The sequence below is a fragment of the Apteryx rowi genome, unplaced genomic scaffold (assembly GCF_003343035.1).
Source record: "Apteryx rowi isolate R43461 unplaced genomic scaffold, aptRow1 scaffold_10, whole genome shotgun sequence".
Taxonomy (NCBI): Eukaryota; Metazoa; Chordata; class Aves; order Apterygiformes; family Apterygidae; genus Apteryx; species Apteryx rowi.
Genome location: NW_020447197.1, coordinates 3,561,435 through 3,572,841, shown reverse-complemented (window position 1 = coordinate 3,572,841; position 11,407 = coordinate 3,561,435).

Sequence of the window (11,407 nt, the reverse complement as noted above, 5' to 3'; positions counted from 1 at the left end):
AGGAAGGGCAAGGAAAGGGGCAGCAGGTAGCAAGCCTTGCAACTTGTTTATAGTATAGGGATGTAGTACAGCAGTCGTCTTCAAGCAAAAGCAGCTTAAAAGTTATTAAAAACTCAGAACTGGAAGTAAGTTTTAACTGCCTTTTTAAAAAATGCTTGTTCAGGCAATAAAATTCTTCCACTATCTGTTGTTTTTTTTTTTTAATTTGAAAATACATATGCTGAAACCTGCTGCTTAAAAAGTCTGTTCTCACAGGACTGTATTAGGAGAAGAGAGATTTTAATTTATGGAAGTGCCTTTTATAAATCCATTTGTCTATGTCATTAAAAAATGAAAGCAGAAAACTTGAACTACACAGTCTCCCCTCCGTGCACTGCTTGTGCCACCTCTCCAAGCAAGCGTAGGATAGGATTATTTCTCTGGTCTCCTTTAATTTCCAAATTATTCATGTTTGTCTTCTATCTCAAGCTCGCTTGCACTCAAAACCAATCCAACTTCTAGGGTACCTCTGTTGCCTAATCTTGTCGCTACCACTGTGGTGCAGCTCTGACCTTGCTAGATGAATGGCAAATGATTGCTCAGAGGGCTGAGACCTGAGGTTCTGCAGTTGTTGCATGTCACCTTCTAACGGAGGAACTAGTTCGCTCAGGCTTGCTAACTTTTTAAGAAAGAGAAGAATAAGGAAGATTGTCTGCTTCCTGGAAAACTGTACCCTCTTCTCCGTTCCCGTTACCTCATTATCTTAACCTGTTAGTTTCAGCCTGAGATGACTTTATTTTTATTAAAAAGCAGCTCTAAAAGAAGAACTGAGTTAGGGCTAAGATAAAATGGTAACTGTGTCCCCTTATCATCATTAAATGAGATGATTTAAAACAGCCAATGTATTCATTATCTCTTGGTACCGCTTTTTCACTATACTCCAAAGTGATGTACTTTAGCAGCAATTAATTGAAGGCATGTTTGGTCCCAAACTGGTGAGAGTAGCTGCCACTGTGTATCTCAGGACTGTGCTGAAAGCCCTTATTCAGTTTTCTGATACTGACTGTAAGAGGACTAGAAGTTTTTCAGTGAGGTAAAGAGAAGTGAAAACATTTAGCGAGATTTTGATTTAAAATAAGAAGCTGGTAAGTAATTGTTTATATAGGTTTTGTTGGCTTGACAACTTGTTCTCAATGTAATTTCCTATAGCGGTGTAACAAGCCTTTTGGATGCTGGAGATAATAAATATCATGTGACCTGCTTTTAGTAAGGCATTGCCTTGTATGACGTTATTGCAAGTTTGCTAGCAGCGATGGAACTACTAGTGGTGAATACAAAACTAGCCGATCTTTCTACCCATTAGATAGCCAATCTTAGTAGTCTCCACTGTGGTCATACTAAGTGGGGCTCCATGGGGGTCTGTTCAGTGTTTCTATTGACTAAGCRGATAATGAAGTAGAGAGTGGGCTTATTAATTTTACAGCTGTCACAAAGCTGCAAGAAACTTTGAGAACATGATAGAACAGGATTAGAGTTTGCGGTGGGCTTTCTAGGTTAGAGAAGTACAGAGAGTAACAGAAACAAGGAAAAACAAAGTTTTACGGATGAGAGGTTTTCTCACCCATTTTTTCCATTTTCAGTATTACATGTGCATGTAACATTAAAGCAAGTATGTATTTTTGAGGGGTCTTTTGGTTGGTGTTCTTTTAAATGTTAGGTGAGCCTGGCTCCCCAAACCAGTATTTTAAATAATAATGCTTCTACTGTTTAGCCTTTATGGGCTGCCCTGTTGAGCAACGGTAGTCACCTGGTTTTGTAAAGCACCCAGCTTCAATCATGTTATGGACAATTTGAAACTCCTGAGTTCAGAGAGTTTAGCTGAATTAAGTATAATTTCTTAAGTCTTTATGCTGAGATTTCTAGCATTCAAAACTAGGGGAGCTGCTCTGCACCTCTTTAAGGGTCAGGCCTTAAAGTAGTGAGAATATTCCTTTTTAATCTCACTCTCATTCACTTACTGCTCTGGTAAAGAGTTAGCCAGTGCACATTCAGCATACAAAATAATTTTTTTTCATTCAGAAAGACTGGAACTATCTGAAGAGGAGGTCAAAAGATGATCTTTGTTTAAAACACAACCTTTTTTTCTTATAAACTGTACAAAATCAAGTTCTTCTTAAAAGTTGAAATCTCCAGTTAAGCCTTCTATTTCCCTGAGTAACTTGGAATAACTTACTTCTGTTTTATCAGAAAGATTTCATTTTTCCATTTTTTGGCTTGTGGTCATTGATAGCAGAATCTTTACTTTTAACCATTGTTCTAAATCAGTGCCTTTTAAAATGGAAGAACAGCTATCAAAGGAAAGGGTCTTCAGTTGTGTGGGTGTTTGGTGGAGATGTTTCAGTATTCTGTGCTATTCATCCAAACTTTCAAAGCAAACGCAGTCTTCTAACAGCATGCTTGCTCTCTTCTCCTGGTGGGGTGTGTACCTTAAAGTTCTGGGAAGTAGCGCTCTAAGGAGAACATTTCTTGGAATAGGTATGTCACCTGCCCATTGGCATGGAGCTTGTTTAGGCACGCACTTCGACGTTTTGAGAAAACCGGATCGTGTTGTCAACCTACCTTTGTTAACGAGTTAAAATAGGTAATAGTGTTCAGAAGTTTATTTATATTACAGCGTACTGCTTTTAGGTAGTAGTTTGGAGTGGGTACCTAGGCTTACCCTAAAGCTTGAGCTCAAATGGAATAATATATGAGGAGCAAGTTTGTTTCCTTGCTTCTCCAGCACTGAGATACTGGAAAAGCAGGTAACTGTCCGAGAGCCCACAGAAGTCTGGAGCACAGATGGGAATTGAACCCTTCTCCTTTTGACATTTATCTGAATCACGTGAACTTCCTTTCCTAGGTTAAGCCTGGGCTTACATGGTCCAGCCATTCACAACCCTATACCTACGATTCGCAAACATCTACTCACTGCAAGCTGTTAAAGCCTTTATGGACTAAAATGATTAATCTTTTATAGGTTTTTGTTCAAAGACAAATGTTGGAGAGATTACAGCTACTTGAGAGCACCTGCTTGTGAATCTGCTGTAGATTCAACAGGAAGGCTTGACCTGTATTTTGCAGTAAAATAGTTGCTGTTTCAGAAATAGAAACTGAAAACTCTTCTGTGAGATGGATGTTTACAACTTCTGAAAGCCAGCCATCAGAGACAAAACAGGGGCTAGCTAGAACGCGCTTTAAAATCACAAAAGCTGTTGAGAGCTAAAAATGTTAGCTGAATGCTCTATGCAGCTGACGTTGGAGGGGTTAAGGCAAACCAGTGCCATGTTCTTTACCTTTGGACTGGTTTTAAGGGCATAGTCAGAAACCTGCTCTCTCCCTGTCAGTAACAAAAGCCAAAATGGAAATGAGAACGCCACGAAAACAAACTAATTAAACATCTAGTGAAATAGATTTACCTCTGCCAGACATTAGGCAAACAAAAGTCATTTTTAGACAAGAACATTACCACTATTTAGGGCTGAAATTTCAGCTGGCACAGAGTATTCTATCACCCTCGGTACAAATGCAGCCATGCATTTGTTTGCCTAATTTAGGCAGTTAGGAGTGCAATTAGCTCTCTACCTGCAAACTGTAATTAGTTCAAGCTGTCTTGGTGCCTTTATCAGGTGATCCAAACACTGACTGACTAAGTGCAGAATCTCACCGTAGTGGGAGCTACCCTCAGATGTTGAAGAAGGTAAAGAGATGTCTGCTGTTATGTATAAAGAAATAAAAAAGAAGATTCTTATGAAGAGGTGTGAAGCATTCTTACATGTTTACCCTACATAGGGGGAGCTATAGGAGGCCTAACTGGAAGCAATTAAAATTATGATATTTATACTAAAGGCACAAACTGCGTAGTATTGATGAGTTTGGCCCAAAGGCCTGTGTATGCTGGATTGGCTTGGGCTGATTGATAACTTCGGTTGGCTCATATCTTTTCTTTATTAAACTCGAAAGATCTAGATCTTCACATATCTCTTTTAGATGCTTTTCCACATTTCATGCAGGAATCGGCAGACTAGAGGAAAAGTGCAAGTGGAGCGGGCAGGCTAGCAGAACCAGCAGAGCTCACGCTGGGAGACGCTCACGCTTATGCCTCTTGTTCCCCCTCTCCCTCCAGCACCCCAGTTTCTTTGAGAGTTGTGGAAGGAGGGTTTGGCTTTTGGCCAGAGATGTGGAAAGCCCACATCTTTGTTCCTCAGCCTACCAGGAGCACTGCAGAGCCCATCCTGCTTCGGAGGGAGTCACATCTTGTGCCCATCAAAGCTCAGGAGAGGGCTGGGTCTATGCTGGAGGCCAGGTGGGAGCTGAAGGCTCACTGACACCTGTGACTATTGGGTAAAGGATGACCTTTTCCACTGCTCTTCCAACACCTCCTCACCCATCCAGAGCTGGAGAAGGCATAACAGCCAGGTAAGCACACTATTACTCTTTTTAGCGATTCTTTTAAAATGAGATTGACTGGAATATTGGATGTTTTACCTGTGCTCTTGGAGATTTTGTTCCATGTGCAGTTAAAAATGGTCATGTTTGTTTGTCGCTGTTTGGAGATACTAACTACCTCTCAGCATTGATGTTCTCATAAATATTCAACTTCTGTCTTTACCCAAACTGCAAGTAATTTATTGGCTATGTTGGACTGCAAGTTCCTACATGCTTTCCGCTGCTCTGTGATGGCAAAGATGATATTTCAGGAGTTTCTCCAGTGTTTCAGCCTGAAGGGAATGTAAATATAAGCCTAACCGATTTTGAAAATGTGCCTTTTTTCTGTGTTTCAATGGCTTGTGCATTACAGTTGGTATGGCTGACAAATCAGCACTGATTGTTAATTAAAAAGCTGAATATATTAAAGTTTCACACATCCATTTCTTCCTCAGATTGAAACCCTAGCTGTATGAGTGAGCGCTAGTGAAGCTCTAATGGATACAGTCTAATTACTTGCCATTTTTGCTTTGACTTAACAGTTCATGAATTACAGTAACTCTGACTGACAGATCATTGCTGATTGCTAATTAAATGGTAGAATTCAGTTTTATGCACCTCCAGCTCTCACCCCCATGGAAAAGTGACACTGTATCTTAACAAAAAAAAAGCTTTCTCTCTGCTTGTTTGTTGATGTGTAAAAGCTGATGGTCTCATCCCTCTGGAAAACAAAAATTCTTAGGGCGCGTTCAACAACGGCGGCGGATAAACGCGTTTCAGAAATAAAAGTTACTACTGTGTGGCTTATAAAGGAGGCTTTGGCAAGAAGCTGCTGAAGGCAGCGTAGTGACTCTGCGTGTTTCCTGGCCGTCTCGTGCTCTTACGGATTGCCTTAGCCATCATTTAGCGAGCAGGGTGTTTAGCCCTTTTTCTGTGCACTAGGACAATTCATTCACTGCTGTGGGTACCCGCTAGGTCACCTGGACGCTAGAACAAATGCAGGAATGGATTTCCTTCCCTTTTCTTTCTCTTCATTTGTCCGTTCTGTTCAACGTAGTTGGAATTTAATCTGGTTCTTGGCAGTTTTACTACCCTCCTAATGAGTGATATGTTTTAACCGGTGAAAGCGATCTGTAAAATTCTTTGTGGCGTTTTCCCTCTAGTCTTGGTAACAGGTGGAAATATGGACAGCTGCTAAACTCTGGCTATAGCTCTGCTAGAAAAGCAGTTTTCTCACTAAATGCCCAGTCATATGCAGTTCAATTCCAGACTTAAATCAAAAACAAGGGCTCATTAAAATTGCTACAAATCTTTCCAACTTGACACACTAAAGATGTTGAGGCCTGCTAAACTTTACTTTGTGCTGATTTCAGKCACTGAAAGCATTACAAAAATACAATAAAATTTTTATCCTTAAAAGACGCACTGCACCTCTGGAAAAAAATTGTGCTTTTCTAATCTGTCATAGTTTGTGAGCATGCCCCTAAGTGTGCCAATATTTCAATACATAGTTTGTGCAAGTCCATCAGTGATAATGCTCRGAAGCAATGGTAAAGAGAAATGGTAAGTTATTCAGGATCCCATAYATCAAAAAACATAATGTGAAAATTCCTGGCATATAGGTGATCATAATGGTTCCTTCTGGACTTAAAATGTATTAAAGAGAGAAACCAAGAAAGTCATTGTTATAATTTAAAGCTTTATCTGTTCTTTGTTAGTAATTCTTCCTGTCTCAATGTCACTGTTCACCTTAAGCAAAAGAGGGATTATATTATTACTATAAGATAATAAAAAGACTGTGCATTATTGCAGGCAATACCCGTAATAAATGTAAAATTTGGAGTTCTAGTGGGTAGTGGCAAGGTCCCCCCTCTTGCCCCCACTTCTCCCATCTAAARTAAGTATTTGATAGCATTGCTATTAATAGCAACTCAAAGTAAAGCTTTTGTACAAAGACAGAAGTGTGACAGCATCTGAAAAACAAACTCTTCGAGGTCATAACTGAACCACAAGATGTTGCCGGTGTGGCACGGGTGCCAGAGGAAAGCTTAGAAAACCTTTACAAGCAAAGAAGCTCATGGGAAATCTTGATATCAGCTTCTTTAACTACAAAATTTCTTGAAAACATTTGCTGATACTTGCCGAGGTAACTCGGTGTTATTCATGCCAATGTGATCTTTGGAAAAAAACTGGAAGATTTTTACAAACATCTATGGATACTCAAGGGAAACGGGGCAGCTGCTTTCACCGGCTGCTTTTGAAACTTCACCCCAAACTCCTGTGCCTCAGTTTCTGTACGTGCCTGCGAAATGTGAGGTCCGCCTGCCCCAGGAGTCTTGGTGAGCACTGGGAGAAAGCTTTCTGCAGCCGACAGCCCACAGGACGGAAAAATGCCACCATTTCCTCCTTTTGACTAGGAAATGACTAGAATGACTCAGCTGGTGGAGCCAGGGGAGCGAGTATTGACCTTTTTAAAGACGACTGCCGTATGGAGCGTTTTGCCTCTACTTTCTTCGGTTTTCCTTTACTCAAGAATGACCAGCTTCAAAGAAAAAGTTCACTGCTCTAATTGAATATTCTCCATATTTGAGAGGGGTAAAAATAAACATTCTTCTCAGTTTATTCATGCATAAGGCTGGAATCATCCAAGCGTGACATCTGAAAGGAACTACATGATCATAATCTGCAATGAGAACAAAGTTCATCTTGTGTGGTTTCTTATTTTTCGCTGCAGGCTTTGGAAGAGGAAAGAGACTGCAGAATCTTAATACCCATTAAAGCTCAGGAAAGCCAGGACTGGCAGKTCGATGTTAACCTTTTTAGTATTCTGCCGGCTAATTGTCTGTCCGTTCCACCTTTTCCTCACAGGTTAATGGGGTGGTTAACAGGGGAGGACAGGAACGGTTGGCCAGTCACACTACAAAGTGAACTGAAAAGGTCAGAGCAATGCACTGTATTATTCATGGACTATGCCTTGCTGAGGTATCTTGGATCTCGTGTCTTCCCGTGATGAATTGCAACAAGGACAAGAAACAGCCCCGTGTGAAATTGGCTCTTGTGACAACGATTGTAGTTCAAATAGAGAAGTGTAGAGCTGCGGCCCACTGTTGTTCTGCGCTGTGAGATTACAGATGTGGGATCACGGGTAGCCACTGAGAGGGCCGCTGAATAAGCAACAGTTGTTTGACTTCCCGGTTCGATTTAAATGTAATACTTTGTGTATGTATATATAGATTCTTTTCTAATTTTAGCCGTGGACTTTGTGTTGGAAATGCTGCTTACTGTCTAATATGTCTATGTCTTTCATAATGCTAAACTCATGATTAGATTATAGATTTCTTAACATTAGACTTCTTTTTAAATGGTATGTTGTTTAAAGGTATTAATACACTAATTTTTACAAAGGCCACCTAGAATGGGGGCTTCCCTGAGCAAGCGTGTTGTGAGACAGTCCTTGTTCTTGGGAGCTTGCAATCTGCACGGAAATCTCGATGTAACCCTTCTTCTTTCTTTCATCTTCGATGTGCAATTTAAGTGGAGCGAGATGCTTGCAGGAGTGTGACTGAAGTGCTCTGAATTATTTTCTGGACCGCTGTCCCTCTCATGGACAACGGAGGGACATTAGCAACAGCAGACTTCTAATTTAGTCCTTAGCAGTGGCTGTCGTTAGCGCATCTCCTAGGTTAGTCCCTTCCGCTGGATGTCATGAGTGCATCTCCTGTTTTATCCGCTGGTGAGGCATTTCATTTATTACTTCATCTGTAGAGCTGTTTGCTGCCATTCTGAACCACAACCTTATATTGTTCGAGTGTTTTTATGCAACACCTTTGACAGAGAGGCTTTACGAATAAGGAAAGTGAAAAATGTTTATTAAGTTCAAATACTGTGTCTTCTCTAAGCCATAATCAGTGTTGTAGCCAAACAAAAACACCTAATACCTGAAAAAGCTCACTCTGCTTGTGCTTGTTGTCCCTTCCAGGGCTTAGTACAGAAATTCTGGCATTTACAAGGAAGCAATGATTGCAACAGCAAGCAAAAGAGTTATGAGGCAGTCTTAGGGGAGATGGGTATTTATATCTTTTTTTTTTTTTCTTTAAATTGGTATAGTGTTCTCTGTTTCTCATTGAGTGGTTTCAACTGACATCAGTTGCCTGGGGCCAGTGAACCTAGCTGTCGACAGATAAATCATTTTTGTGACTAAAGAATGATGTGATGGAGGGAAGCAAAACCCCCATCATTCATTTGGAAACTAGTCTGTGCAACAAAAGTGACCTGAAAGTGGAGCTCTAGGGGAGTGGTCTCAGATGTGTCCTTGTGTACACGACTAAAATAGCCACAGCAACCAGAGGCCAGAAAATTTTTAATGTTTTCTCAAAAAAAGGAGGAAGAAGTGTGGAGTCCAAACTTTTAATAATATTTATTGAATGAGAGGAGCCGCAATATATATCATCATCGTATGGAATTCCCCAGCTAAGAGGCCAGGGAATCAATATAATACAGTTATTAAAGTTCTTCAAAAGGCAAGTTAATTTTTTTTTTCATTTTGTAGGTGAGCCTAATGAAGCTCATACTTTAGAAACTATATTGCATGCAGCAAGCACCAGAAATTCCCACCTCTCCTTCCCCGTTGTCCAGCCAAAATGAAGGATGTTTATGGAGTAAAGTCAATGAGTGTTTTCTTGTGTCTTACTCTAGTGTGTCCTGTCCAAAACAGGCACGGCATTTTCTAGACTGCTGGCTTTGTTATGACAAGTTCTCCATTCCTAGAACAGCCAGTGATTTAATAAGCGGCTTTTATTCTCAAAGAGACTCAAGTAAAATACTTACCTGCAGATTTAGGCCTGGAAATCTGTGCATTATGGATGTTTCGTTTTAGGGAAGACAGCAACCCATTTCTCCRTGACAGAGGCTCCTTGCATATTCGCTTTGTGTTGTTTCTCAGTTCGGTTCTTCCTCTGACAAGGGTTTTATTCTGCGGCTCTCTGGAGGCTGAGGGGCTCTGTAGCTAGGTGCTGGCCTAGATGTTTTAGACATCCGACAGATTTGGGCTGCGGTCTGTCTCTCAGCGATGCCTTGATCTGTGCCGTGTCTAGGATCGGGGTCGCTCACAGAGTTCTGCAATGAGACTGTTACAACTTTGTCAGCGCGCTGGAATTGGCTTTTTCATGTTGCACGGACTACTGCTTTCTCACCGGCAGTATTGCTCGTTTGTTCCCAAAGATCACCTGTTTTCATTGCGTTTAATTCTTTTTCGTCATTCTAGGTAAAAATGCATCAGTTTGCATTAAATATTGCAGAATCGTTAGCCAGCTTACATCAAATTAACAATATTTGCTTAACATGCTGATGATACACCAAACTGTATGTTCACTGTGACTTGATGATCCTTGGGGAGCAGTMTTCCTGATTTAGTGTGTGTCTGCTCATCAAAGATGGATGATTGCCACTATGTGTCATAAAATTTCGTCTGACAAAACCAACTCTGTAGCAAAATAATGCTGTCTCCAAAGGGCAGTAATTCTTTGTTTCTGTGTCCCACATGTTTAAGAATGTCTAGTTGGCTCAGATTTTCTCAAAAAGATTTCTTTATGCTTATTCTGTTTAAAAAAGATTTTTGAAAACTAAGAAAGAACTTGCTAAAGCTTTGATGGTCCTTTGTTCATTGTTGAGAGCCTAGGAAGATGGTCTCTAGCAGCTGAAAATCTGTTGGCTTTAGACTCCTATCTGCAATAAATAGATACTGGGAATTAGGAGGCTAAATACCTTTGAGGTCCYGGATTTTTAATTAAGTCTTAGGGCTGGGGGCATGGATTCTTCCTTTCTTTCTGTCTTCTTGTTTTGAAGTTACCCTTGAATGAGAAATTATAATGAACTGAATTCTGTTTTTATAGGATGAGGTTATTTTCTTATAAAGTAAACAAAGTAAATGAAAAGGAAATGCCAGCCGTAGAGCAGATTGCACGTTTCGGTTGAGGATGCCTGTCAAACATCATCTGACAAGGTGATCTCTATTGAAAAGTCAGTCAATACTAGTAAAACCAGGCATTGCTCTGCTCATTGATGACAGGTCCCAGGCGATTTGGGAACCTGTCTTCCCTTGAAGGCCAAAGGGACGTAAGGTGTGCCTACCCAGCAGGTTTCTGCCATCAGAGGAGATGCTGCTGCTGCTGCTTCTTCTGCTGAGATTTGCACTGGCAAAAAGCAGATGCGGTTATTCCCTCTGGACTGTTTGTGCCTTTTTTTAAACCAATCACTGTCTAGTGGGGGGAGGAAAACCATCCTTAGGTCGCGCACTAGAACAAGGGATTTCATACTCCTAACCAATATCTGTAGCGTAAGGCACTAAGGCAACGTGAGGCTGAACTCCTGTCAGCTGAGCATGGAGGGATCCCTGTTTTCACCGCTTCTTGGATGATGATCAAACCATGAGGATTTTACGGAGAATTAGGCTACAGACTATTCTCAGGCCAGAAAATACAAGCCCCTTTTGAAGCATATGAGCTTTCTCTAAAAATCTAAGCCCTTTCAGCTATATGCACACACACACAGTTCTGTAAATCTTCGTAAAAAGATACTTCCCCAAGTGAGCAGGTAGCTGAAGTTACGACCCCCGAGCAGTTGTCTGACGTTACCCATATCTACGTGTGTGTGTGTAAACTACTAGAAGGCAGAAACCCTCCCCAGCTTCTTCCTCATGGAGGTGGAGGGAAAGGCGCACTGCTGGGTTTACTATTTAAATAAACAAGACAGTCCGCAATAAGAATCAAGCTAAGTCTTTTGTGGACGTTTATTCCAGCCAGTTAGGACTAATGAAGTGCGGGAATATCTTGCTAAAGGTCGTGAGGGGAAGGCTCATTAAGTTGAAAGGTGGCTTTTGATGACCTATCTATCAAGTATCTACAGCGTTAATTTTCTTGTTCTCTTTGGGGCCGGTGGGGGACAGTTTTGTGTTTCCTAGGCT